Below are 25,013 nucleotides of genomic sequence, written 5' to 3' on the forward strand. Positions count from 1 at the left end.
GCTAGGAAAAGTGTAGAGTGGGTTTGGAAGTTATATGGAAAGAAGATTTAAAACTGTATATTTCTTATTAACTTTAATCTGTACCACAAACCTTGGGAGCTATATGAAGCAATTTGGTTGTGTGGGTGAGTTGCATATCCTCTATTCCCACAATTGAGACAGAGCTAAATACACTGGATTTCACTTGGCACTGTCTTGTTTTTGAAAATCTAGCAGGTCCAGAAACCCTTAACAGTGTTAATCTTTTCAGGAAGCATTTTTGTACCTAAAAGCCTTGAGAATGGGAGGTAAAATTCATCCATTGATTTTTATCAATGTTTTTGTGCCTGGATGTTGAGATTAAATAAAATAAAGGGACCACCAAGGAGACAATGATGTCCTATTAGGTTACATTTATGTCTGAGAAGAGTGTAGATATCTTCTGTGGCTAGCTTATTTATTTATTTTCCCCCCTCTGGAACAACCTTTGCTTTCTGCTGTGAAAAAGCTCCTTAAAGAAAATGTAGACATATGAGATACTGTTAACTAGAAAACTTGGAATTTACTAATTCTGATCTTTCTGAATTAAGAACATCTGGTTAGCCTTTCATGTACTGAGTTCAACTGAGAAGCAGCATGTCCCTTTCTGTTCTAAACCAATAATGAGCTCCTTCACACCAGCCCTCTTCTATCCAGAATTCATTAAAGAGAAATATATATATATATATATATATACACACACCCAGGAGAATTTCATTTATCATAGCATTGGTAACTGATACTGGAAGTGCAAAGGTAAGAGTTATATTTCTTTTGCCTATAAAAGTCAAAGTTTTCAGGAAAAAAAATAGCCACATTGAAACACATGAAAAAATTGAAACAAAACAGCTGGCCATAAAACAAGGCTACTGACTTTCTATATGATATAAGTAGCTATTTTTTCCCCAGTTGAAAGAATAGCGGGAAGTGTCAATCATCTGTGTAAGGGAGAGTGCAAAGCAGTGGAGAAAGATAATTCCTGTGCTCTCATGGGAGAAGTTAGAGGCTCTGCAATGCTGCTTGACATCAGAAACATCAAAGGCGGCCCTGCACACTCTGGGGGAGTGGAAATGGGGTCAGGATCTTTCGCTGCTCTCTAACCTTAAGCAACAGATAGTTTAAAAAAAAAAAAAAAAAAAAACTCTCCCTTGCCCAAGTGTTTCCTCCGCCACAAACACCAGAAAGCTCCTTGATTACATAGTTTTGTGATGGGCTGAGTGATAAAAGATCTGGGCATTAAACACTTCCTATCAACTATTTCACTTATCTCACCTCTTCCTTTTCTTTACCATGGACCTGGTGAAGTGGTCTCCCTGGCAAGATGTGTTGGTGGTGGTTGTGTCCATAATGTTTGCTTTATTACTGTTTGTTTCAGTGTCTAGTGGCCGATCAATTGATATGGTAACGTGAAGATTTATGTGTTGAAATGTCTGTGATCAAGGCAGAAAAGCTCTTTGGGTTTGTGCGTAACAGACAGTCTGGCAGCCCTGCCAGGTAGACAAGGTGTCCCATCCAAAAGACAAGCAGCAGAGCTCTGTGTCAGTGGGATGCGTCCATGGAAGCCTCTGCCAAGCCTTACTGGATGGCACTCTTACCAACATAGCTGTTGGAAGAGTAGGACAGAAGGAATGGGAAAAGCAGTGGAAAAACTAGGCCTATGTGAGCATGCTGTGAATTCCTTTGGCAGGATTTAGCCCAAGGCACCCCAGCGAACACTAAAAGAGATGTAGGCTGTAAATGAGCGGACAGGGATAATTGTTAAATTATTTTATGGCTGCTAAGTCTGTGCTTTGAGCATGAATCCTCTTCTGTTTGGCCCCTTAGCAGGACAGGAGCTATTGTTCTTGTTTCTACTATTGAATTAGAGTGTTAAAATCTTTGACTTTACTTAAACTGTGTGATTGAGATTAATTAGTCTCAAAAAAATTGTAAGATGTGGATGAGAATGGAAAATGAAATGGAAATGCTTTGGGACTGCAAAAGGTTTTGAATTCAGTTCTGAAATGGGTCAGGAGAAACTGGAAGAGGAGAGATGACGTTTTCTGATTTCTAGTTAGAACAGTTGAACACTTTAATAGAAATCACTACTGTATGTTCTATACTGCCTCAAGTATACCCTGAAAAAGCTTTGTTTTAATTTATTATTTGTTTTAATTAAGGTGTCAGTGTCCACTACTTGTGACATTCAGAAGTATTGCAGGTTTTTTTTCATATTAGTGCTTAGCCCAAGTTCTGCTGTTTTTTGGGAGGCCTCTGCTGCTGGACAGTTCCTCCTTTGCCCATGTAGAGGGTGACAGCAACATAGGTCCTCTGCTTGGACTAGGGTAAAGTGGGTGACAAGGGATGATGCTTTGTGTTTCTTTGTGAACTTCCATCAATGTTGCCAGAAGAAAATGGGGAAAAAATATTGAAGTCTGAATACCTATTTTTCAGTTGGAGGAACAGCACATAAACAAAGAGCAAAGGAGAAGATGCAAAAGGCTGCAGAAAAAGAACAGAGAAGGAAAGTGAGTGGGCTTGGAGGCTTTAACATATAGCTGCTTCAGCTACATGTTTGGGGCTGCAATTGAAATGAGTAGCTCTTGCTCAGCTCTTAAGACATGGCACTGGTCTGGCAACACTCGTAACACTTAAGCTTTGTATTTGCTGCAAGCTGCCATCAGCCTCTAAGTTCTAAGGAAGCTTTTATTACCCCCTTGCAGTATCTGCCTTAGGGGATTCCTGCATTGGAGATTCCTCTCATGTTTAGGACAGATTTGTCAGGAGTTAGGACAAGACCATTTGACACAGACAGTAATGACTTAGTGGCTGCAGATTTATATGGGGTGAAACCTTGTCTTCTGTAAGGTTTGTCATGAAGTTAGAATGATGGCAGTGGTGAAGGCCCCTCGCAGGAGTGCTGCACTTAAAACAGAAAGAATCAAACAAAAAGAACCCACCAAGGACCAGGCAGCTGGGCTATCCTTGCTGCCAGGCACGGCTGTCCCTTCTCAAAGTGATGGTTTCAATAGCTTCACGTGGCATGAGCAGCCGTGGTACGCAGCTACAGCAGACACAGCACTGGTGCTCTCTGGTGATCTTTATCTGGGTGAGTGTCTGGCTGTGCCCAGCGGTCTCTCGTGGCCTGTCAAGTTAACTCTTGCTGGCTCTGGCTGTTGTGTTGAAGAGGACAGAGCTGAGGAGGGGCTGAGGTGCAAGGTGGCAGGTAATGGCACGCAGGCAAGGGCATCACACAGCGTGTGTCCAGCCAAGGACACAGCTCAGTGAAGAAGTCACACCACTGTTCCTGTTCACTGCTGAATTCTGCAGACAGACATTCACCTTGTTGCAGTTCTGGCGCTTGCCTTGGATTGCTGTTACCTCTGGGCTCTGCAGAGACTCTGTGCTACCAGTCTCATGTGGGTTGGTTTCCAGTGCTCACTGATTTTAGTCATTGCTTATGGTAGTGATCGTATCTCTCTCTGTCTGATGGTATCAAAGGGAGGTGTGTGTATTAGATGTAGGCTTTCATTCTCGATGCACAGTGATCTGGCTCTTTCGTGGAGTCCTGGTAGCAGAGCAGTCGGACTGTCTCGCTGTACAGATAGTATTGCTGCGATCGTGTGCCAGAAATGCTTTTCTCTGAAATGTGTCTGCATGTGAACCAACATCTCTGTGCTTAGGTGGAGACTAGCACTAGACTGGCCTGGTGGTGCTGCAGAATGGAGGCTCAGAGAGGAGCTTGGTTTGAAGGTTTGTCCATCGCAAAGCTGCTGAAGCTGTGACCTTGTGGAAGAGGTTTTTATGGACAGAGCTCATTGCTGGAGTGCAGAGCTTGGACTGAGCCTGGTTGCTCCAGTCTGGTGTGAGCCATGCCATCTGTGTTGAGCAATGGGTTGTATTGCCCGTGTAGATGGTAACTGCTGGTTTGCAAGGGAGAGGGTATCTGGCACTTTGTGAAGATCCCTTAGGAATGAACCAGCCAGCTCGGCTTGCCTCCCTCTCTCCTCCTCTTCCTTCCTCTTGAACCAAAGCAGAGCCAATGCATCACAGGAAACCCGTGTGCATGAGCGACAGGGGAGAAAGTGGAGCAAGCCAGTGGATAATATTTGAAGCAGAGACTGAAAAATGAAAAAAAAGTTAGTCACAAACATCTAGAATTTCACAAGACTTAGACCACCATGCAGACAAAGGGAGCAATAAGCTATTGCTGCCTGCAGCAGGAAGTGTATAATCGCTGGAAGTAAGATGAAAGCTGCTCTGTAGCTCTGCCAGGAATGAGGACTACGGTGAGATTCAGAGCTCAGTACCAGTAGTACGATTGATATCTTTGGGTTTGTTCCTTTTATTTTTTTTTCCCCCCTTTCCTTCCTTTTTGCTGAGCTGACTGGAGAAACTATCAGTCTGAGCCAGACAGTCACAGCATACGTTCAGTCTCAAAGGGCTGTGGGGTGGGTGGGATGATCTCAAAACACAAAGGTTGATTTACAAAAGTGTAGCTTCATGGATAACTGTCCTCCAAAACTGCACAAAATGTCCCCATAATCTGCCAACCAGCCTGCCTTCCCTCTGACAGAACTGAATGGGTTGAGGACAGCAAAGCACAATATTTATTTGCACAATAAATGCAATGTTTTGTGTCATCTCAAGTGATCTACCCTCTTCTTTTCCTGCTGGTCAGCCCTGTGTAGAGCTGACTTCTCACCTTCAAACACAGGACAAGGAAAGGAGAAGCTGCTGCTTTACTGAGAGGGAACAGCAGCTCTTAGCTGCAGAGCTTTGGGCTCCATTGTGTCTTAAATGCAGGATTTTAGATACACTGGAAAGAGTGTTAGAAGCTGCTTGGAAGACTGAGATTTTGTGCTGAGCATGAAATATTTCAAGATTTAAATATTTATATCAATGACCGTGTAAGTCTTTGGACCTCTGCAGGATTTTTTAAGGTTCACCAAAAACAGACCGAGACCATGTTTAAAGCATGAACTTGTACTCAGGGTCAAAACTGTCATCCTAAATATTGTGGGTTTTTTTTCCTTTATATATATATGTATACCTACACATATTTATATGTAACTTGCTTAGCACCCTTTTTGGAGGGGAGCCTCGCTGCAAGCAGCTTAATGCTGCTGCAATATGTTTGCTAAGGCTGGTAGCACTGCTTTGCAGGACAGCAAGTCATGAAGGATATGGTGCTTTTAACTTTCTGAGGCCTCATTGACATCAGTTAGCATAACTACAAGGCTGTTTGGTAGCCCAAAGTGTCCCATATCCCTGAAGCTGGTGTGAGTTTATTTAGCTGTGAGCTGAAGGGAAAAGGACACTGGCTAGATTTCCCCCTCTGCTTATCTTTTTAGATTTTTTTTTGTTAAACTCCCTCAAAAATTGGCATTTCTTAATATTTAATTGAGTTGAGAATTACTTTTATTGCCTGTAAAGTCTACATAAATGATGGCATTTAATACCTCTTCTTAAACATCCACTAGCAACTATATTCCTACTTTCATTACCTGCCCATTGCATCTTGTTTATTACTGCAATCCCTCAGAAATAGATTTTATTTGTAGAGGAGAGAAGATAACCAGCACTCACCCTTTGGTCTTGGAGAATTCATTGCATTTCCCCGTGATGGCATTGGCAGGAAACGAGTGGCCAAACAGAGATAAGAGATGCTGCACTTTGCTCGTTTCAAAAGGCAGGTATTGATGGAAAAGGAATCTTTTGCTTTATCTGCCAGTCCTGGCTAACCAAAGGCTTTGTTTTCTCAGGTGGAAATAAGCAACAGAGAAAACTCTGTTTAAAAACTTCCTACTTTTTATTTTATTTTATTTTGTGTGTGTGCAGAGCACTCTAAGCCGGACACACGATGGCACATTGTGCTGTAAAATATTAGTACTTCTTTGGGACAAATTTACACTTAGGGGGAATACGTGTAATCCCAAAGGCCAGACTCTTGCTACAGAAAATTACAGTAGGGCCTGGCTTGTTTGTCTTGGTGGTTTTCCTGTTCATAGCACACAGAGGAATATCACCTTGTGCGGTTATCGCGGGCACGCACATGTGCCGAGCTAGCTCATCCTGTCCAAACTGGGGAGTGCCTAAAATTACCACCCTTTCATTTTGTTACCCTTAGGAAGGAGTGAGCAAAGCGCTTCATCGGGAAACATTAGCAACAACATCCCACAGAAAGCTCCTCTCCGGGCTAAAAAGAGCGCAATTACCTTTGAAGGCTGCAGCTTCTGGGTGCCTTCCAAAGCTGTAACCTCTTCCTAGTCAAGTGGGCTTGGGTGTCCCAGGAGATTCGTGCAGATATTGCCTTTGGTTTGCTTTGGAGGGCAAATGGGTAATGCTAATCCGGTGCTGTAGTTCATACTGAAAGTACCTGGCAAATGTATTTGGGGGAAGGCGAGAGGTTTATGTTGCAGCCTTGGAGTCTTCAGGGCAGAAAATGCCTTCTCTCTGATTCTTTCCTGCCGTTACCTTCAGCTGTGGCACTGCATTCAACCTCAGCTAGGTTTCCTCAACACTGGTTGAGGAAAAGCCCTTTCCTGGGCTGTAACCCTCACCCCACCCTTCCTTGCCATGTGCAAAGGGCTCATTACAGCCAGCAGGGCTGCGATAGGGATTGAGAATCCCTGTGCCCTTGATTGTGTGAAATGTAATTGTTGTTTCCACCTGTTTCCTGACCTTTACACAAGGTGTTCCCATGAACGGGGTGCACTGGGTGCATTAGCTCCTGCGCCTCCAGTGTAGTATGTCATGCTTTTGGAATGATCTTTTCTTCTGTCGAGTGCGTGGCCACTGTGCTTGTTTTCACTGATGTGTTTGCTTTGGGAAAAGCTGTCCAGAGGGTGCTTGTTTTCAAAGCTGATCTTATACTCAAAACTGGCTCATAATGTTAAATTCCTTTTTTAGTAAGGGGATCTGATCAAGATTTACAAAGAGCGTTAGGTAATGACTCTGGTCTTTCATAGAAAATCCAATCAGATCATCTTCTGGTTAGGCTTTGTTATTGAGGCATTGACCACTTATGCTGCCTCAGCTGCATCTACTAGTGTTCGTGACTTCTCTTTTGGGCACAAAAGCAGGTCCCTGGAAATAGCTTTGAAGTCCTCTCTGAAAATATTTGCTTACCTTCTCCTTGAAAACCTGCAAAATAATGAACTGCTTTTTGCATGCCCTGTATGCGTTAGCAAATTGGACTGTCGCCATCTTGTTCTTCTAGCAGCCTTTTGTTATCTTCAATTATTGTATGCTTTAAGGCATTGAATATGTTTTCCTCTGAGATATATGAACGTGCCCAATACAATAGGGTTCTGGTCCTGGCAGGATCTGGGTGCATTACATTTTTGTCCTGGGTCTGACATTACATCCAACACTGAAATGCAAAGGGTTTAAACCTAAGGGCATCTAGTCAGAGTACGTTAAATTTATTCTTTCCTTCTTTTGGCACATGCACTGCATGACTTAAGACTTCCTTAGATTCAAAATAAATTAAAAAATCAATTGGTTAAACTTGCCGTTACTTAGTAGTTTTTGTCCTATAAGCAATCACACAGCTCTCCTCCTTCCCCGGAGTTGAATGTAGGGGAATTGACACTAAAGGGAATTAAAAAAAAAAAAAAAAAGAAAGAAACTGCTAACAGAGATTTAAGTTACAGCAGGGTATGCTTTATTTGAACTTATGTCTTGTTTCACATGTTTATGGCTGCCAGGACAAAGTGCTAAGCTCAACATAATGTTTGCCATGGAAAAGTGGCTTCAGTGGAGCCCAAGGGGATGGGGACAAAGACCTGATGGAGCAACCTTTAAGATCCTTTCCATGTAAGAGTTTAAGCTCTGTCACTTTGCACATAAACTTGGCTCTTACACTTGCCAAAAGGATGAGGAAATTGAAATGCCAGAAACTACATCTGCTTCCAAGGGATGAAAAGGAAGATGAAATAGATGTAAAGCTTAATCCTCTTCCATCTCCCCCTTTGAGGAGGGAGCATTGGTGCTGTGAGAGCCGTCTGGATGGCTGAGATTGACTTTAAGAGATAGTGAAAGCTCTTGAACAACATGGAGTTTTTCAGTCCTAAGGATAGTAAGGAAATCAGTGGCAGCTGCTTCTGCAAGCACAGTGGGAGGAAAACTGTAGGACTGATGTAGGCTGGGAGCTGGACTTTGCATTTGAAGCGCTGGTCCCTTTTTTGAGTACAAAGGCCAACATCAAAAATTGTAAATCAGAACTTTTTGTTGGTGGTGGTTTCTCGTAAAGCTCCGTTTTCTTCCCTTGTCCATGGGGCTGGATTCAGAATGGCCCCAGTCTGCTCTTGACAAGCAGCAGCAAAAACCGTGGGCTTGCGTGAGAGCCCCAAGAACAGCGTGAGCTGTGCCACCCATGGACCATGTGCCATGGAAATCAGTGCTGAAAGCTAACGTGGGCTTCCAGAAGGGCAAGCAGCTCGCCTTGCTCACAGGGGAGATCAAATCATTGTCAAAACTTTTTGTGCACCTACTGAATGTAGGAACATACGTTCCTGCCGCTGGGATTTTCATTTCATTTCATGCAGGGCAGGTTGTGTCTCTGCTGAGGACTGTTTAGTCAGTTGTGGCAAAAGGCTTCCCAGAAATGGAGATCCCGCCTGAGGCTCTGCTGTGACACCGTGGCCGTTGCAGGCAATAAATATTATCCACAGGGCTGGCTTTTATTTGTCCAGGATTTATTTTTAAACTCTTATATAAACAATTTAAATATTTGTGATGGCTCCTTTTTCTTTCCCTGCTATTTTGGGAACAGTCTTCATTTTGCCCTGTGCTCTTTCTGCTGATGCTTTTCTTCCCCCCCCCCCCCCCCATCAATTCTTCTGTTCAAATCTGTAATTCCCTTCCTGATGCCTGTACCAGGGCGAGTGCAGTTTGGGAAATGCTGCTCCAGGCTATGCTGCAAGCCCAAAAATGTCCACGATTCCTCCGTCGGACAGTGGCAGTGCTGCTACCTGCTTTAGTTCCCATTGATTTATGGTCAACAGGATTATAAAACACAGCAACACATTGATCTTAAATAAGGACCTTTAATAAGGCCATATCTTATGGCCTGTTTATTTCTTTAATGGGCTGCTGCATCAGGACAGGATTTGGGATTGGGTCTGGGTGAGGCACCAACTTCAGTGCAGAACGTACTATAAGGAACCATGGAACATGGCTAAATAAAAATACAAGGATGGTTACAGTGATGAATAAGAAATTAATAAAATTTGAATTATATATATATATTTCCTTTTAAAACTGATACCCCAAAATAATCCAGAAATATATGAATTCCAAATCTTTTGAGAAAGCGAAGTTTAGACTGAGGTCCCATAAAAGAAGGTTTTTCACCCTACACTTCCAGGTTCTGGCTCACCTGTACATATATTGTTGGAGTGTTTCTGGAAATACATGTTCTTCTCCCTCTCTGCTAGTTGGAATGAGGAAGAAAGGTCAGAAATAATAAGCAATTGATTAAGGAGAAAAAAAAAAAAAAAGCATATCTGAAGCTTGAACAGGCTCAGTCCAGGATGCACATAAAGCTCTTTGTTCCTGCTCTATTTTGGATTTAGCTGCTTGCTTTGTTATCTGAACAGTACCATATTCTGATAGTGGCTGGGAAGCAGGAAATGAAGCTAAGGAGGTATGAAGATGAAACCAACACTATCAGTGGCAGACTAGATTGTTGCGTGTGTGTGTCTATATATTTTTCTATGTCACTGTGCAAGGACAATTTAAATAAGTTTAAAATATGATGATGTATTTCTTTTTATTACACTTACTCATCTTACTCTTCATCTTTAATTTTTTTTCAGCTTCTCACTATATTTAGGTTTAGAGGACTTCTTGATGACCTGTGTTACATGGGAGGTAGAGGCTAATTGAATCAGCCAGATAAATGCTTATGCTTTGCCATGTATTTTGCCAAGGACTTGCTACAAAACCTAGTAGGCTGATATCTGGGAATCTCTTCTGCAGCTGCACTGGTTTTGTTGGCAGTGTTTGTTTTCAGTACCCTGAAATCGCTCTTGTTCCTGCTGACCGCGCTCCTCTCATGCCAGGTTGGACGCTAGGTGCAAGGACACGCGTTTTGTAGCACTTTTCCATTGCCAGCAGCCCGGCTCTGTCCAAAGACAGCGCAGTCAATGGTCCCTGGAGAGCCTGGCATGAAAGTTGGCCTGGGTTGACGTGAAACTTGCTGCCAAGTGTATCCCTCCATCCACACAGCTTATTGCTCTGTGCTGGCCCTACATGCAGCTTCAGATGTTGGCAGAGGGATACACTGTACTGCCACTGTAAACCTCTTCTAAAATTGTTCTGGCTGCTGACAACTGTGAAAACTGCCTTTGGAGCTACAGGTTACCAAGCTGCAGGTTACAGGGCTGTTAATCATTGAACAGTGTCAGGAAAAGCTATGATCAATTTTTGCTTTCTCCTGGACCTGTTTCAATTTTGAACATGTAATGTATTCTTCAGCTGTGGCCTCATCTTTTAGTCTGTGCTCTGGCCTCAGGGAATCATCTTCATTTCAAAGTATTGCAGAAAGTGACTTTTTTTGTTGATGAATTGTACTGAATCTGTGAATGCAGCAAAGATGGGGCTACAGGAAGCCAGGGGCTGCAAGTGATTGTCTTACATTCACCATAAACACATAGGATACAAAGTCTTAACCCAAGACACTTCCCAAATCCAGATTTGCTTCATTCCCTTAGAAAAGGCCTTTGGGTCAAATAGTATCTATACAAATAAATCTTCATTAATTTACTATTATTACCCTTAATTTACTAATATTTAGTAATATATATTATTAGATATATTAGTATAAATATATACTAATATTTACTAATAATATTATTCACAATGTTTCAGTATGTATTTTTAAGATTATCTTGTACTCCATACAAACCCATGTATTTCTGAGTAACAAACTGTACTAAAACGTGGATATTCAGCTAACAAAGCCTTCTTCCATTCCTCACTTCTCTTATTTTAGAACAGCTGTCCTCATGTTAATGGAGATAGAACAATGCATTTTTTTTTATGGTAATCATATTTACAAAAACTGCCTCTAATCAAAACAACACTTTTGAAAGAGCAAACATGTTGAGAAGTATGCTTGGAAGACAGCTGCTTGAGGAGAAACGTAAGGGAGTGTAACCCAGGCATGTAGAAGATCGTCATAATCCTTGAGCTTTGCTGTGCCAGGCACGGGCAGACACGGGTTGACCATAGTGTGTCACCTTGCAGGTGTGACAGTCTTGTCACAGCAGCTGGTGCCCTCCTGGAGTGTCGGGGTGTGAGGTGTGTGGTAGGGCCATGGCATGGGGTAATCCAAGAAAGGGGAAATCTGGAATGGATGGAAATGAGAGATGGCTGCAGGTCTTGCATACGAAGTGCTATGGTAGATTTATGGGTGTAATTGCAAAGGGGGAGAGGAATGAGCATCCATTGCCTCTGCCGATGGAGCCAGACCCTGCAGAAGTGTTTAACACCTGCAGAAATGGCTACCAGGCCCTTCCCAAGGAGGCAGTGATTAGGAGAAGGTGAGTGATTGACCCAATCCCTGTCCTTCAGAAGGAGGGTGGCTGTGGAGTGCAGCACATGGCCCACTGCCGCTAGACCATGCATGTGGATCTATTTTGTTTGCTGAATTAAGTCTGCACCTAAACTTTACCTGAGTTTAATTCATGCTTAAGTGTATTGATGCTTTAACCTTGCTATTGCAAATGGATGTTTTCAGTTGAGAGTCTTCTGTTGCAAGCAAGCACTTCAGTGGAAACCTGGTTCAGTTTTCGTTTTCTGCAGGAGAAAGGGGTATTCCCAAGCAGTCCCTCTCCCAGAAATGCAAAGCGGCTACATGATGATGCTGATGTCACTGCAGCTCAGTCCTTAAAGCCTCTTACGCTGCAGCTCTGTAGGCCACTGGGGAAGAAATAATATCCAAAACAGTCACATGATTCCACCCCAAAAGAAGTTAGCATGATTTGAGATGTTTTTACAATGCTTTTCTGAGACAAGATGCCATCAGTGATCATCTGAAAGAGGAAGTGACAGCAGTGGGGGCATAAATGAGGCTGACGAGCGTGACCGGTGATGTTAATCTCGCCACCCTTCCTGTGTCTGTAGTTCTTCGTTGGCTTTTGGTCGCCCTTGCAAGCAGTGGTGAGCAGCAAGCCTTTTTAGGGCACGATTGACATGGCCCACTTTAAACGTGTGGTTTACTCTAAGACAGGTCAGACTGCATTGACGAGACCTCCACCAACTCGAAAGAAAGCCAAGGGTGCCTTGTTAGAGGGAACATCTGCCTTCCAGATGTCTGCATTTAGTCAAATGAATCCCACTGAATCCAGTCCAGTGTTGTCTGATGTTACTTGCAAGTGAAGAAGGAAGAATGCTCAGTTAGTAATGATACACTGATCTGTTTCCAATATTCAATTTATTAAGTGAATCAGATTGAATTTTAGCCAGCTTGAATAGAGAAGTGGTGCAGTCAAAAACCCACAGTATTTTTTTTTTCTTGCTCCCTGCAGTCAAATAACTAGAAAAATATCAGGATTTTCAGCCATGAACCTCAACATGAGACTTACGTCTAAGGAATAGAAAAAAGGAATACAAACTAATACAACACAATTGCCACCACGCACTCCTGTCTTTGCTGCCTGCTAGTTGTATGCTAAAGAGACACGGAAGTCTTTTATACAGACAGATCCTGATGATTTTCTTTGGCCTCTTTTTTTTTTCCTCTCTCTTTTCTTTTTTTTTCTTTTTAATGATATAATGGTTATTCAGCACTGTGTATTCAGCATTTCAGCAAATGTGTGCTCCTTTGTCACAGCTGGCTCTCCTACATGTTTCCACCTTGCTTTTCAAAGGGTATCCAGTGTATTGAGGGAGTCAGGCCTAGCCTTTCTGTTGGTTCAACTGTAGTTGGATGAGAGCCCCAGTGAACAACCCCACAGCTGTGAAAGATGTTAGCAAAATGTTTTGAAGTAGTTTATAATGCTCTTGCTGAAGAGCTTAGTGGTAGCATTGTTAGGGTCTACTCACTTTTCATGTTTGAAATGACTGCAGAGTTACCTTGCATTTGAAGCAGGTCATATATTACACCTCATCTTTTGAAAACTGAATAGGTGTAAGGGTAAAACCTGCCTTGTTGGACATGAGATCTACATGAACACAGTAATACAGCTCGTTTATGTTTCTTCTGTCATCACTTAAGGTTTGGAGAACAGATCATGGAGCATAGAAGGCAGATTATGTGGCAGATTATGGGAATTTAGCACAAGGGACTTGCTGAGGTTTGTGTTTGGCTCTGCTAGGAGCAAGTGCCAAAAGCTTTTGCTTCTTGACGTCTTCAGCACTTCTCCGAACAAACCTGTAGCAATGCAGGCACAGTAAATTTGGGCTTTATTTCTACTCTAAGCTTCTAGAGGTACTTGCAGCTTGGCGTGGAGAGTGCACTTACTCTTCTGTAAGAAGGTTTTTTCTTTATGACAAAAACAAAATCTATTTTGTGTGGATGGTGAAGATTAGTCAGAAGGTGAAAATGTGAATGATGCCTTTTGATTTTCTTGATTTAACTGTATCTGGTGTGGCTTTGAGAGCTAAATAATAGGTTTATTTTGTATTCTTTCTGTGTTTTGGTTAGCTGTAGCTCAGAAAACTTTCATTAGCTTTTCTTGGGTTTCTCTTGGACTCCTTAAAGAATGATGTGTTGATTAAAAGTCTCTTCTTGTGTTCCAGTGTTAACACAATTGAGCTGAGATTGTGTTAAGATTTTTCTGATTCGCTTTACTGGAGTTGCTGTTAAAATCTGTCAGATCTTTGACTCATAGGAAAATAGAGGAAAAAGAGCTAAAACCGGTGAGTGAGCATTAGGTAGTAAAGCCTTGGGGAAACTCCTCTCCTCTTGGTTGTGTGTGTGGTGGGTGCCCTGTTTGCAGGTGTCCAGCACTGGCTCTGCCCTATGCACATCATGCTGCTCTGCTCATGAGGTTCCTCTCTGCTTATCTGTAAAGAGCATCTCAGTGCGGAGGGATCAGGGTCTGGCAGGGTCACATCTGGGCATTTCCATCACTGAGGAGCAAATGGGATGATGATGTTGCCCAAAAAGATTCACTTAACTCTGTCTGACTTCAGTTTGTCCAGTTTTCTTCCTGACTTCTGAAGCAGATGCTGCTGAAGCCATTGCAATGTGCTCTGCCTTTTTTTTTTTGCTTTCCCATTCCAGCTTTCATCTTAAAAGCTTTAGAAGTGCAGAGGGGCAGAGACAGTTTATCTAATTCTGTGCCAACTTCTCTCAGACCCAGCCTGTCATGATAAATAAATTCTGGTCCATAAATCTCTGCTTTTGGTGTAACCTGATGACTCTTCCAGTTAATATTTGTGTAACTTTTTGGTGCATATGGTGAAACATAAAACTTGACCCCCTGCTTTTGGCTGCAGCTTCTGCTGAGTCTGTATGACATTTTCCTCCTCAAAGGAACATCGAGGAAAACTTCAAAGGAAACCATCCGAGATGCAAGGAATGGGGCAGCAGGCATGGGAAGTTGGGCCGTTTTCCCGGGCCGTTTTCCCAGGCCGTTATCTTCGCTGCCGGGGCTCGGTGGTGGTGACGGATGGGGAAGAGGGGCCGGTGTGGGCACGTTCCCGTTTCCCCCAGGAGCAGCCCGTGTCCGTGGAAAGGATCCTATGTGTTCACACGGTCACTGCTGCATGCCCAGCGCGTCTCATCTGCCGTCTCGTGAATGGAAAATCTCAGTAAGGTGGTTTGGCTTTAGTTTGTCTAGGGAGAAGTAAAACGAAGGAGGGAGCGGAGTCGGCCTCTCAAGATCCTGGATTAAAAAGTCTAATTTTAAAACAAGTATTGCAAAAGCTTTCAGAGTTTGTTTTCACTCTGTGTCCTTTCTACAGTAAAACACTCCTGCTTTTAATATAAAAGCAATTCCTTCCCTTTTCGTAGCACTGAAGCATTCTTTCGAGCTTTTCCTTTTAGAGCTTTTTCTCTTTGCCTCATTGTAGTGGGTAACTGTAATTTAGATAAAGGAACTTGAATCCCTGGTTAGATGTCACAGAGTAGGCTTATTTCTTAAGGGACCCTCTTTGCTTCTCCCAGGGGGTCTGTGCCTGTTGGCTCCTTGTAGGAGAGGTGGTTTGGGTCATGCTGACTTTCCCATAAACCTGAGGAAAAAAGTTTTCTTTGCTGAAGCTTTGGTGAACTTTGGGAGGATTTTCATGCCTGTTTGGCCAGAAAGCCCTCTGAAGATCAGCATTTCTTGTAAGCATCCTGGCAGTGTCCAGGAGATGCTGTATGGGCATATGGGAGGAGTGGGACCTCACGGCTGCCTTACCCGGGCGTTTCACTTGTGCCCTGGAGTTTTTTCCTATGTTATACTCACTAGCTCCACTCGGAATAATATGGAATAACATAGCCGGTAGGCCGTGGCATAGTGCAATGTGAACAAGTGGTGGGTTTTAACAGCTTCCCTAGGAATATAAAGGAACAAGTGGAAACGTCACCTTTTTTGGAAACCCTAAATAAAGCTTTATAGTGTATGTAAGTGGCTGATGTTTTCATGCTGGTAAAACTTTGTAGCCCTCATCTGGTCTGTAAAAACAGGTATGGATATAGAGCAAATTCCCTAATGCTGTTGCACAAAGCTGCCGTTGGGTGGGAACTGTAGAGGCGAAAGGAGTGAAGGGAACCTGGTCCGAGCGGGAAGCAGAGATGCAAACTCACCCCCCTGCAGCTCTTGCCAGCTCTCACCAGCACCCAGCTGCTTTTCCGGGGTCCCTATGGCATAAGACAGCGTGCGGAAAGGCAAAGACTGGATCTGGTCTATCATGTATTTGTGGCCCTGCAGCTTTCCCAGAGTAGGTGGCTGCCGTGGCTGGGACTGCCACCTAGACAGTAACTGCAAAACCCCTTTTTTTAACAGCAAGTTGCCCTCTGGGCTGTGATTTCCCTGGATTCATTAACCATTTAGTGCCATCTTGTATAATACTACAGAAAATAGTGGGGTTTAATTTATTTTTTTTCCTAGTTATCTGGGAGCACGGTGCTGATTGCATTATTTAATGCAGACATAAAGATAATCAGAATCAGTTTTCTGTATCTCTAACGTTTGTTTTGCTTGGCTGTCTTGGATTCTTGGACTCAAGTCACGCCGTAACATATGTAAAGCTATGTGAAGTCTTTCTGTTCTCTCACAGAGGCTAATGAGTATTTAGCTAGCTGTCAGCTCTCACTTTACAAGTTACATTAGTACTTTTCTGGAAGAGATAAGTCCAGAACTGCTGTTCCACTATTTCCAAGTACTGCCCTTCTTTCTTTACCCTTTCTCTTCATTTAAATTCTAGGCTTTTGGACACACGGAGTAGTTTCTTTTGGGTCTGTGTTTGCATAGCATCTCCTTGTATCCTACCCAGAGTGAGATTTTGTATGCCATGATAGTGCAGATTACTGAGGAAAGGTTTAAAAATTCTGTTTTGGCATATTTACAAAAAGCAAAGTGACTGCTGTTTTTCTTTATTTTTACCTAATTTTCCTAGGAAAAGTACCTAATTTTCCTAGGAAAAGTAGGAAATTAGGAAATTCCTAGGAGAATTTCCAAGAGTATAGGATATTGAACTTGAAATAAGAAATGTGGCAGCAGAGAAAGTAGAGTGCTCTCCTTTTGTTCTACTGTGGGATCCCATTGTCTGTGGGATTTTAGTTATAGAAATTATGTAATTTGCCATATTCCCACATTTTTTGATTGATGCTGCACACAAAGTTGAGAATACAAGATTGAGAACAGTATCTCTACAGGTCCAAATGTGAGGGACAGCTGCTTTGTGAGAGAGGCAGAGTTGTGCCCAATAAGCTAATCCTGTATATGCGCATGCCGATATATACGTATATGCAGACATGTCACCTAAGCCATCAGTGGCAAAGGTTCCTCTAATTCTTGCTTTTCATCAGAGTGCATTTTATCAGGGTCAAGAGCATTGCAAGGATTTAATGGTGCAGCCTGGGTTTTTGAGGATGCAGTTACATGCTAGTGCACTCCAGCACACTATAAACAGTGTGGCTCAGGACGCCCTGTCTGAAATAACTGTGAGCCCTGTCCAGGCACCACTTAAGCTACTTTTACCCAAATGTAATTTCTTTACACACACACAAATGCACAGAGAATATTTATTTTAAAGACAGACCAGGTGCTTCCTTCTATGAGGCAGGTATCTTATTTTAGAATTTCGAACTGCAGCCATAGGCCCTTGCTCCTGTGCCTAATGGTGGTTTCAGTCTTGCAGCTGTCAATTAAAATGTGTTCTAAAGAATCAAAAAAGAGGCTTTTTTACATCAAAAGACGGAATTCACCCATAAGGATGCTTTAGCTACATAGCATGCGTATAGTTGTAAGTGTAGCTTCTTGACTTTCAGACATTGGAAGGATTCCTTCCACAGGAACCACATGAGATGCTCTACTCGATTAAAGATTTCAGACCTACTGCAATATCTACAGGTTAAAAAAAAAATTTAAGCTAATGAACGCAGAGTTTTTTAGAGGAGAAGATAAAGGGGAGATCTGAGCGCAGGGAGATGTGAGGGGCAAGGAGCGAGGTGCTGCCTGGCCAGTGCAGGGCTGGCACTCACTTTTCATTGCCATGATAAAAGCAGGGGAAGTTCTGTATTGCCTGGCATGGCTCTGTTTCTGACACCCCATTTCTGGACATCAGTGATGTGTTGGGATCCTTTTCCATGGAGACTTCCAAGGAGGCTGGAGCTTTGTGTTTGGTGGCAAGTTGAGCAGCAGCCATCCTGCCCTACAGGCTTACGGTGCACCGAGAGAGCCCAAGTAGCCTGTATGGGGCATTAGCACTGAAGTCAAATGGGATTTCTGCATGAAAATCTTTGGACAAGGCTGTGCTTCTATAAGGACTTGTTCCAGGGTTGGTTTCTGTGTTATCAAGCCAAATTTATGTGAATCTATTTATATTGGACTGTAATCTTCTTAAAACGCTAGTGAGGTCTTGTGGATGAACACTTATATATTTTCATGTTTGTAACTCATGGGTTGCCTGTAAAAGGAATCACATTTATCCTTCTTGGGTGTATGTGTGTGCAGGTAATAATGAAGACTTCAGAAGCCTCCCCTTTCTAGTAAGCGCTCTCCGTTCCTGATTTTTCTTTTTCTGTTCAAAAACCAAGAAACTTTCCTTTTCCTGGGCTTGTGTGTGGATTCTCCGAGGAGCTGCCCCATTTGTGGGTTTATTTTCAAGGAATGGAATTTTTAAAAAGTTTCAAAGGTTTGGAGTGTATGCATAAAGCTATGGTAATTGTGCTTGCACAGTTTCAGTGTATCCCTGATGAAAAACAGCACAGGCAACGTGTCTGAGTCATCTTTGCAAATGGTGCTGTGTTCATTAGCTTGAATGCCTGTTCGCTGTGGAAATGCATTTGGTCTTTTGGGGAATGCAAGTCCTAGGACATGTGGAACCACCCAGTCCTTAGGGTGTTTTGTTTGTTTGTTACCAAGTAAGAAATACAATGAAAACAGGAATTCTCCAGCATATATTAAATAGTTCCTGCTTGTATTGTATCCTAAATTTTTTTTGGGGGGGAAAAAAAGGACCTCCTGGATGAAAAATAGAGATTGGAATTAATTGCTTCATCTAACCCAACAAAGCTGCTCTAATAGTTTTTCTGGGCGAAAGTGGATGTTTACTACAGTTTGCAAGTCTTGAGCCAGTATATTCATATCCAGTACCTTGGTTGTTGTATGGACCTATTTTTCCCTAAGGTTCTCAGTGCTTTTCTTCCTCAGCTGAGGAAGCTAAGAATTATTGGGAAGGTCTTGCGCTCTTCCATAGAGTCTACCAAGTAGTGTAGGAAACCTTACAAGTATTGCATAAAAATAGGTGTGAACCAGAACTTCTGTTGTTGTTGGCATCCAGGGCAGGCTGGCTTAAGCTCTATTCCAGAACAAGCATCGTGGTACCCTGTTTGTAAAAGGAAAATCAGCTGGCTCTTCAACCGCAAGAAGTGCGTTACTAGAGTAAAATGCAGAGTCAGTGAGAACTCCCTTACAAAGAATAAACTGGTTCATATTAGGTAAAAGCATCTGTGCTTTTGCAAGTGACTAAGTCCACTAAGGAAAATCTGTTGTGCATCTCTGTTTCTGACGTGAAGAAAGACTGTTTTGAACAAGGTTCACTCATGAAGAATGAATATAGAGGATGTCTTGCATCTAGCTGAGCTTGGTAACTAAAGAGCTGGTCTCAATGACAGTTGCATGTAATTAAAAGTAAAGCTTTCATAAAAGTGATGGATATTTGAAAAATGTTTTAGTTATTGCAAATGAGCACATTGTGGTGCTGATTTGGTGTAACAAGGAGTTAATAGTGCAGCTTTCTACTGAAAGGTATAGGTGTTACTTTAAGTGGTATTTTTTTGTTTGTTTGTTTTAAATGTCTATTGCCTAACATTAAGCAGGGGATGTTCCCTGAACTGTCCATAGTGCTGCCCCCTCTTTTTTTTTTTTTTTTTTTTTTAAATAAATGGAACCTAACAAAATGTACTCAAATTATTTTTCTAAAGTGTCTGTTGCCCTAACTTTATCAAAATTAGATTTCACGTGCCCTTTCACCTGCAATCTTCTTGATTTTTTTCTATATGCTTCCAAATTTCATCATGTTCTTTTTTAGATTCGGCTAAACTTAATAATTCGGCATCACTTGTCACTTCACTGCTTGCTTATTTTCCCAGTCATTAAAAATTGTATTAAATGGTCGTCCTAACTCTTTGAATGCCAGCCTATACTCTTAACCTCTTGCTCTCTCTCTTCTGTTAATGGCTTAACATGATAAAAATTCCCATATGAGTGACCCAAGAAAGCAAAAGTGTGAAATGAAATGGCAATGCCTGCAGCTTGGATCTGAAAACCATGGAAATAAAAGCTTTTAGAAAGCATGTGACTAGGAATTTGCCTTTTTTAAGGCAGCAGAATCCCCAGGTTGTGAGCCAATCAAAAGGCAACAGGGAACTGTAGGTAAAGGCTGTATTACAACTGTAGGTTGTAATATATTTTCTTTCTACCAAGAAGTTACTTTTCCAAAAAATGAAATACCAAATCTCTTTCTTCTCTCAGCCATACTGCATGTTTTATAAGTGGCTTTGGAAGAGCTGAAACTTGTTCTCTGAACATCTGCAGCGAGGCAGTGTCTTCCCGTCCCCACGCTTTGGGTGGCTTAGGTCTGGACCGGTCTAGTCGCCGCTCCGGTTCACGGCCTGGTCTGCCTCGCAGCATAAAAATAGATGCCAGAGCATCTGGTGGTCCCTCTGAGGGCTTTGTGAGGAAGCCAGCAGCTTCCCAAGCGTCCCCAGATTGACAGGCGCAGCTCCCAGCACACCCAGGCAGTTACCACCTCCGGCGAGGAGCAGGTCCTGGCCGGTCATCTCCAAGGCGCATCCTGACTGTCTGAAGACGTCGCCTTATTAGCCGCTGCCGCGAGCGATCCCTTCTCCTTTGTGAACCAGCCAGCGAGCGACAGGCGCTCATGACCACCCACTTTGTTGTTTAAATAAGCTGGAGAGTTTAAGGGGAAAAAAAGGGGGAAAAAAAGCCCAGGCCCTTGCGCCACCACCACCAAACTTGGCATGTCCCAGGGAGCTTTGTTTGGAGCTGTTGTCATTTCCCTAGGAGGAAATATGGTTGTATGTTTGAAGTCTTGGGCTGGGAGTGCTGCGATCCGGGTTCAATTGTTGGCTGAATCTGCAGCCTGGTGAGAAAGCTGGACCCGCTCTGACCGCTCTGCTTTTTCTTCCAGGTTTCTTATCTTTATACATCACCCTTCTTTCTTGGCCGTTGGTTTCGTGTGCCTCTTTGCTCTGCAGGCTTAGTCTCAGACTTGTTGCTGTTCCTATGGTGATCATCTGTATTATGTATTTGTGTATTAGAGGAACATTCTGAATCCAGCTCTGAATTTGGTGCAGTTTTGCCAGGCTAATTAATTTGCCTTTTTTTCCTCCTCGTGTTCCATTTCTTCCCCTGCCTTTGGGCGTTTTGGCAGACACAGACATTACCAAATCTCGCTGCCATGGGCTGCTGTGGAGAGGGCCTGGGTGACAGGGTGCAGATTTGTTTACTCACAACTGCCAGCGGTGTTGTCAGAGACTGAGCACTCCCGGGTCTAGGGCCAAGGCCATAGATCACAGAGATGCTTTTAAGTTGGAGGAATTGATTGTTTGCTTTAAAATTCTTCTAGTCTTCCATGCGTTTGGTGTGTGTGTGCATGCGTATCTGCCAGCTGGGATACATCAACCTCGTTCTGTAAATACATTTTTAACAGTACTTTTAATCATGTTCTCTATTTGGGACCTTCTGTTGCACTGTTCCACCCAAATCTATTTTAGTGCTGTGTCCAGCCTCAGTTTAAACCGTCTACGCTTGGTTACAAATATCTGTTGATGATTTTCAACAAAAGCAGAATAAACATTTGCCCAGTTGATAGCCAAGTAGTGCCTCAAGTTACAGCGCCTCAAGCTGTGACCCTGCTAGGCTTCACAAGAGAAACAAGGTCTAGCAAGCTGGGAAACTGGGAAAACTTGAGGGAAAAGCTGTAGGGAAGAGGGTGTGGGGCTTGGGGTTTTGGCATTCTTTCATCCGACTTAGCAAAGAGCCATTTTCCTAGCATGAGGAAACTCTGCTGCTGTAGGTGCCTTTATTTCAAATGTCCCCCAAAACTTTAAGGCTTGGATTATTTCCTCTGATTTGAAGCAGTTAACTGTAGGAAAGTGAGGGCCTTGTTGCTGCAGTCTGCCTGTGCTGCTCCGAGAGTGAGGCAGAGGCTTCCTGAAGACAGGTGGCTATGGATATTAGTGAGCAGAGCACATGCTGGAAAGAAAACACCAAGGCATCCTACTCGTGGATCTTGTTTGAAGGTGCTGAGCTTGGACTGCCTCAAGCCTGCTTTTCAGGAGATACCAGTTGTACAGGTGCTGGTGGAACCAGCGTTTTGCTTGCACTTCTTGCCTCCAGCTGCCTTCTCCAGCTTGGCCTTAGCAATCAAAGAAGAGAGGCAGAGATGAAGTTTGTTTAAATATGAGAAGGATGCATCTCACAACTTTTCCTTTGTCTCTCAGTGACCTGGGGAATGCCCTTGATGAAGATCAGAGCTGTCTAACTAAACATGGCAGGAGACACCTGACTACAGTTGAGTTTCTTGGAGGGTGCCACAAGGCTACCTGGGTTCAAAAAATGACTCTTTGGGTCCATGGCATGGATTCACTCCCAAAGAAAACATTAGGAAATAGCCCTGGACTCAGGAAAATTTCAGCTGCAGCTTGCTGGAAGCAGGGACAATGTGTGAGGGAAGTATCACCGTACGTCTGGCCTGCTCTGTAACTATCTCTGTGAGATAAGCTCAGCTGCCACAACAGCGGCTCTTGCATTGAAGCGGGGAGGCTGTAGGTGAGCCGGGGAAGAAGTGCTGCTTTAGCCTGCGGAAGGAGCAGAGTTTTAAAGTCCAGAGATGCAGTTTTCAGATGTGAGACTGATGTGGACGAGCTAAGGCCATAGGACTGTTCTAGAGAATGTTTCTCTTACTGTGCTGGTGGTCCCTCCCAGTTTTTGCCTAATTGCCTCTCTTAAAAAAAAGGAAAGGTAGGGGCAAACACTTCTGACCATTTTTTTGCAAGTGGGTATTTGTTTCTAGGCACAGTGAGGGAGGGAAGGGCTCTAAAGTAAGTGTATTGTTATTAAACAATCCCAGTTTTTAGCACTATTTTCTTTTAAGAAATTAGCTTTTTGCCATGTTTCCTTTTTCCATGCGCAGCTGGAAGTGCTCTCGCTAACAAAATAGGAAGCAAACATTTTGCTGGGTTAGAAGGGACATAAAAGTAAAGCTGGCTTGAAACACCTTCTCCCTCTGCCCCTCTTGTTTAACATCTTCTCTCTCATCCAAGTTTTCATTGCAGAGGCCCTGGTCAAGTATCTTGGCAATTAGAAAAAGAATGCAAAAATATGTAAGCTGTTCTCTGACTTTATTTTTAGTTTTAAAAATAGCGGCTGTGTTTGTCTGGCGAACAGGTTCTCTGACAAACCAAACAAATTCTCTACTTTTGCTGGCTCTAAAAGCACTTGTCTGATTTAATAAAAAGGAAAAAATGCTCCTAAACAGAGGCTGAGCTAACTTTGGAAGCATTTTGTATTTAGCATTTAAAAGAAGAGGGGAAAACCTGGGCTCCAGGGGGGCTGAGTAGGCTCAGGGAGATGGTGTGATTCAGACAATACTGTTTCACCCTGGCAGACGCTTTGTGTGACCAGTCAGGCAGCTGAGGAGTGCTCCAGAACATCCATTTAGAATTAGGTGGCCACAGCCATCTAATTCTTGGAGGAGGGAAAAAAACAGTGACTGTTGGCGGTGCTCAGACATCTCAGAGTGTTTGGCTACGGTTATTAATGTTCCTCTCTCTTGGTGTACACAGAAATACTCATGACAATATCTTGGGAATTCAGACTGCTGTGACTGTTTTCATCTGTGGAGTCCCAAGAGCTTCTGTGCAGACTGTTTTGCCCGTGTCACACACAAGTCCTTGATCTGGAGTTTTGTAGACCTATCTGTGGAGAGGCATCTTCCTGCAGCTCAGCAGCATGTGGTCCTGAGGGCAAATGGAAGAAAAAAAAAGACCCAACTCTTTTGATTCTCCCTGCTCAGTTTGAAGAGCCAGTGTGAAAGACTGAAGGGGTGCAATGAATCTTACAGAGATTATCTCAAAAAATACAGTGGCACAGGGGAGAAAGATGCTGAGATCTGAATAACTTTTGTGCCTCGAAGTCATAGATGACTGACGAGGTGGTGGTGGTGAGGAGGTGTCCCACCCAATGAGGGTATCTACCTACTATTTCTGTATGCTGCCTTGAATTACAGTCCAAATAACTCTAAACAATATTGTTTACCATACTGACTACTGTTCACTATAGTACACAGAGTACAGGGACTGAAACATAAGTAGTCCTGCTCTGAAAGCAGACAGCTAACATTTCTCAGGCTTGGTTAGCAGTGGCTGGGAGCAGAAGGGAAACCAGAGCACTGTGAAAGGACAGACAGGCAGTCTGGGTGGAATCTGGACAGCCCTTGAGAGCAGATTTGGGAGCAGAGGAGAGAAGGTGCCCTATTTAATGGAGATGCTGGTCTTCTCATTTGCAGAATGATAAAAAAAAAAAAAAAAAAAAAAAAAAAAAAAGCAAAGCATTCACAAAACCAATGAAAGCAAGGGTAGGTGGCAGACTGGTTTTAACAGCTGCTGCCCTTTCACTTACCCAGTGAGAGTTAGATTCCCTCAGTGCCTGAGGGGAGGAGGAAGGCAACCTGAGAAGCTGAAAGGTCTCTGGCAGATAAGGTCCTGCCATGAGGATTCACACACAATAAAGGCATACAGAGTATCTCAGTCTTTTCATGTAAGTGCCCTTTGGAGATGCTCTTCCTTAGGCGACTCTTTCTTTGTGGGAGATGAATGAAGAGTTGTCTCCAATTGAAGTGGCAGTGGGGGATGTTGTGTGGCAGACTGACACAGTGAATAACTGTGCTCGTGTTTCCAGGACCAGCTGGTATTCACCCACAAGATCTAAAGGAATGCAGATATGAAATAGCAAGCTACCACTTGTGGTTTGTAAGCCATCACTTATGTTGCTTTTTGGTATTGAAATAATGGCAAATGAGATATAAATGTAACAGACTCCACAGGCACTAGACTCGAGTCTTCCTTGTGTAGACTGGTGTTAACAAGTATAAAGAATAGTATTGTTAATACATGCAAATAGTATGACAGAAGAGAAAGAATCTTTCTTAGGGGGATTATCGTGCCACACAAAAGTGTTAAGTGATCACTATGATGTAGTTCAGTGAGGATAAGGCTCTGGTTTGGTGCAAGTGTATAAGAAGTTTTTATGTGCCCTTTCCTTAGGGAACTCCACCGGAATTAAGCCTTTGAGAGGAAAGTATTGTGGATTGGTAACTGATTG

At 43.0% G+C, this 25,013-nt stretch overlaps 1 protein-coding gene across 1 annotated transcript in view; it reads left to right on the forward strand.

The window, feature by feature from the left end:
* Positions 1 to 25,013, forward strand: part of ITGA9 (integrin subunit alpha 9) — a 195,351-nt gene that overhangs the window by 46,844 nt on the left and 123,494 nt on the right. The window lies entirely within an intron of this gene.

Source organism: Nothoprocta perdicaria, unplaced genomic scaffold, assembly GCF_003342845.1.
Source record: "Nothoprocta perdicaria isolate Ctin4 unplaced genomic scaffold, notPer1 scaffold_87, whole genome shotgun sequence".
NCBI classification, from domain to species: Eukaryota; Metazoa; Chordata; class Aves; order Tinamiformes; family Tinamidae; genus Nothoprocta; species Nothoprocta perdicaria.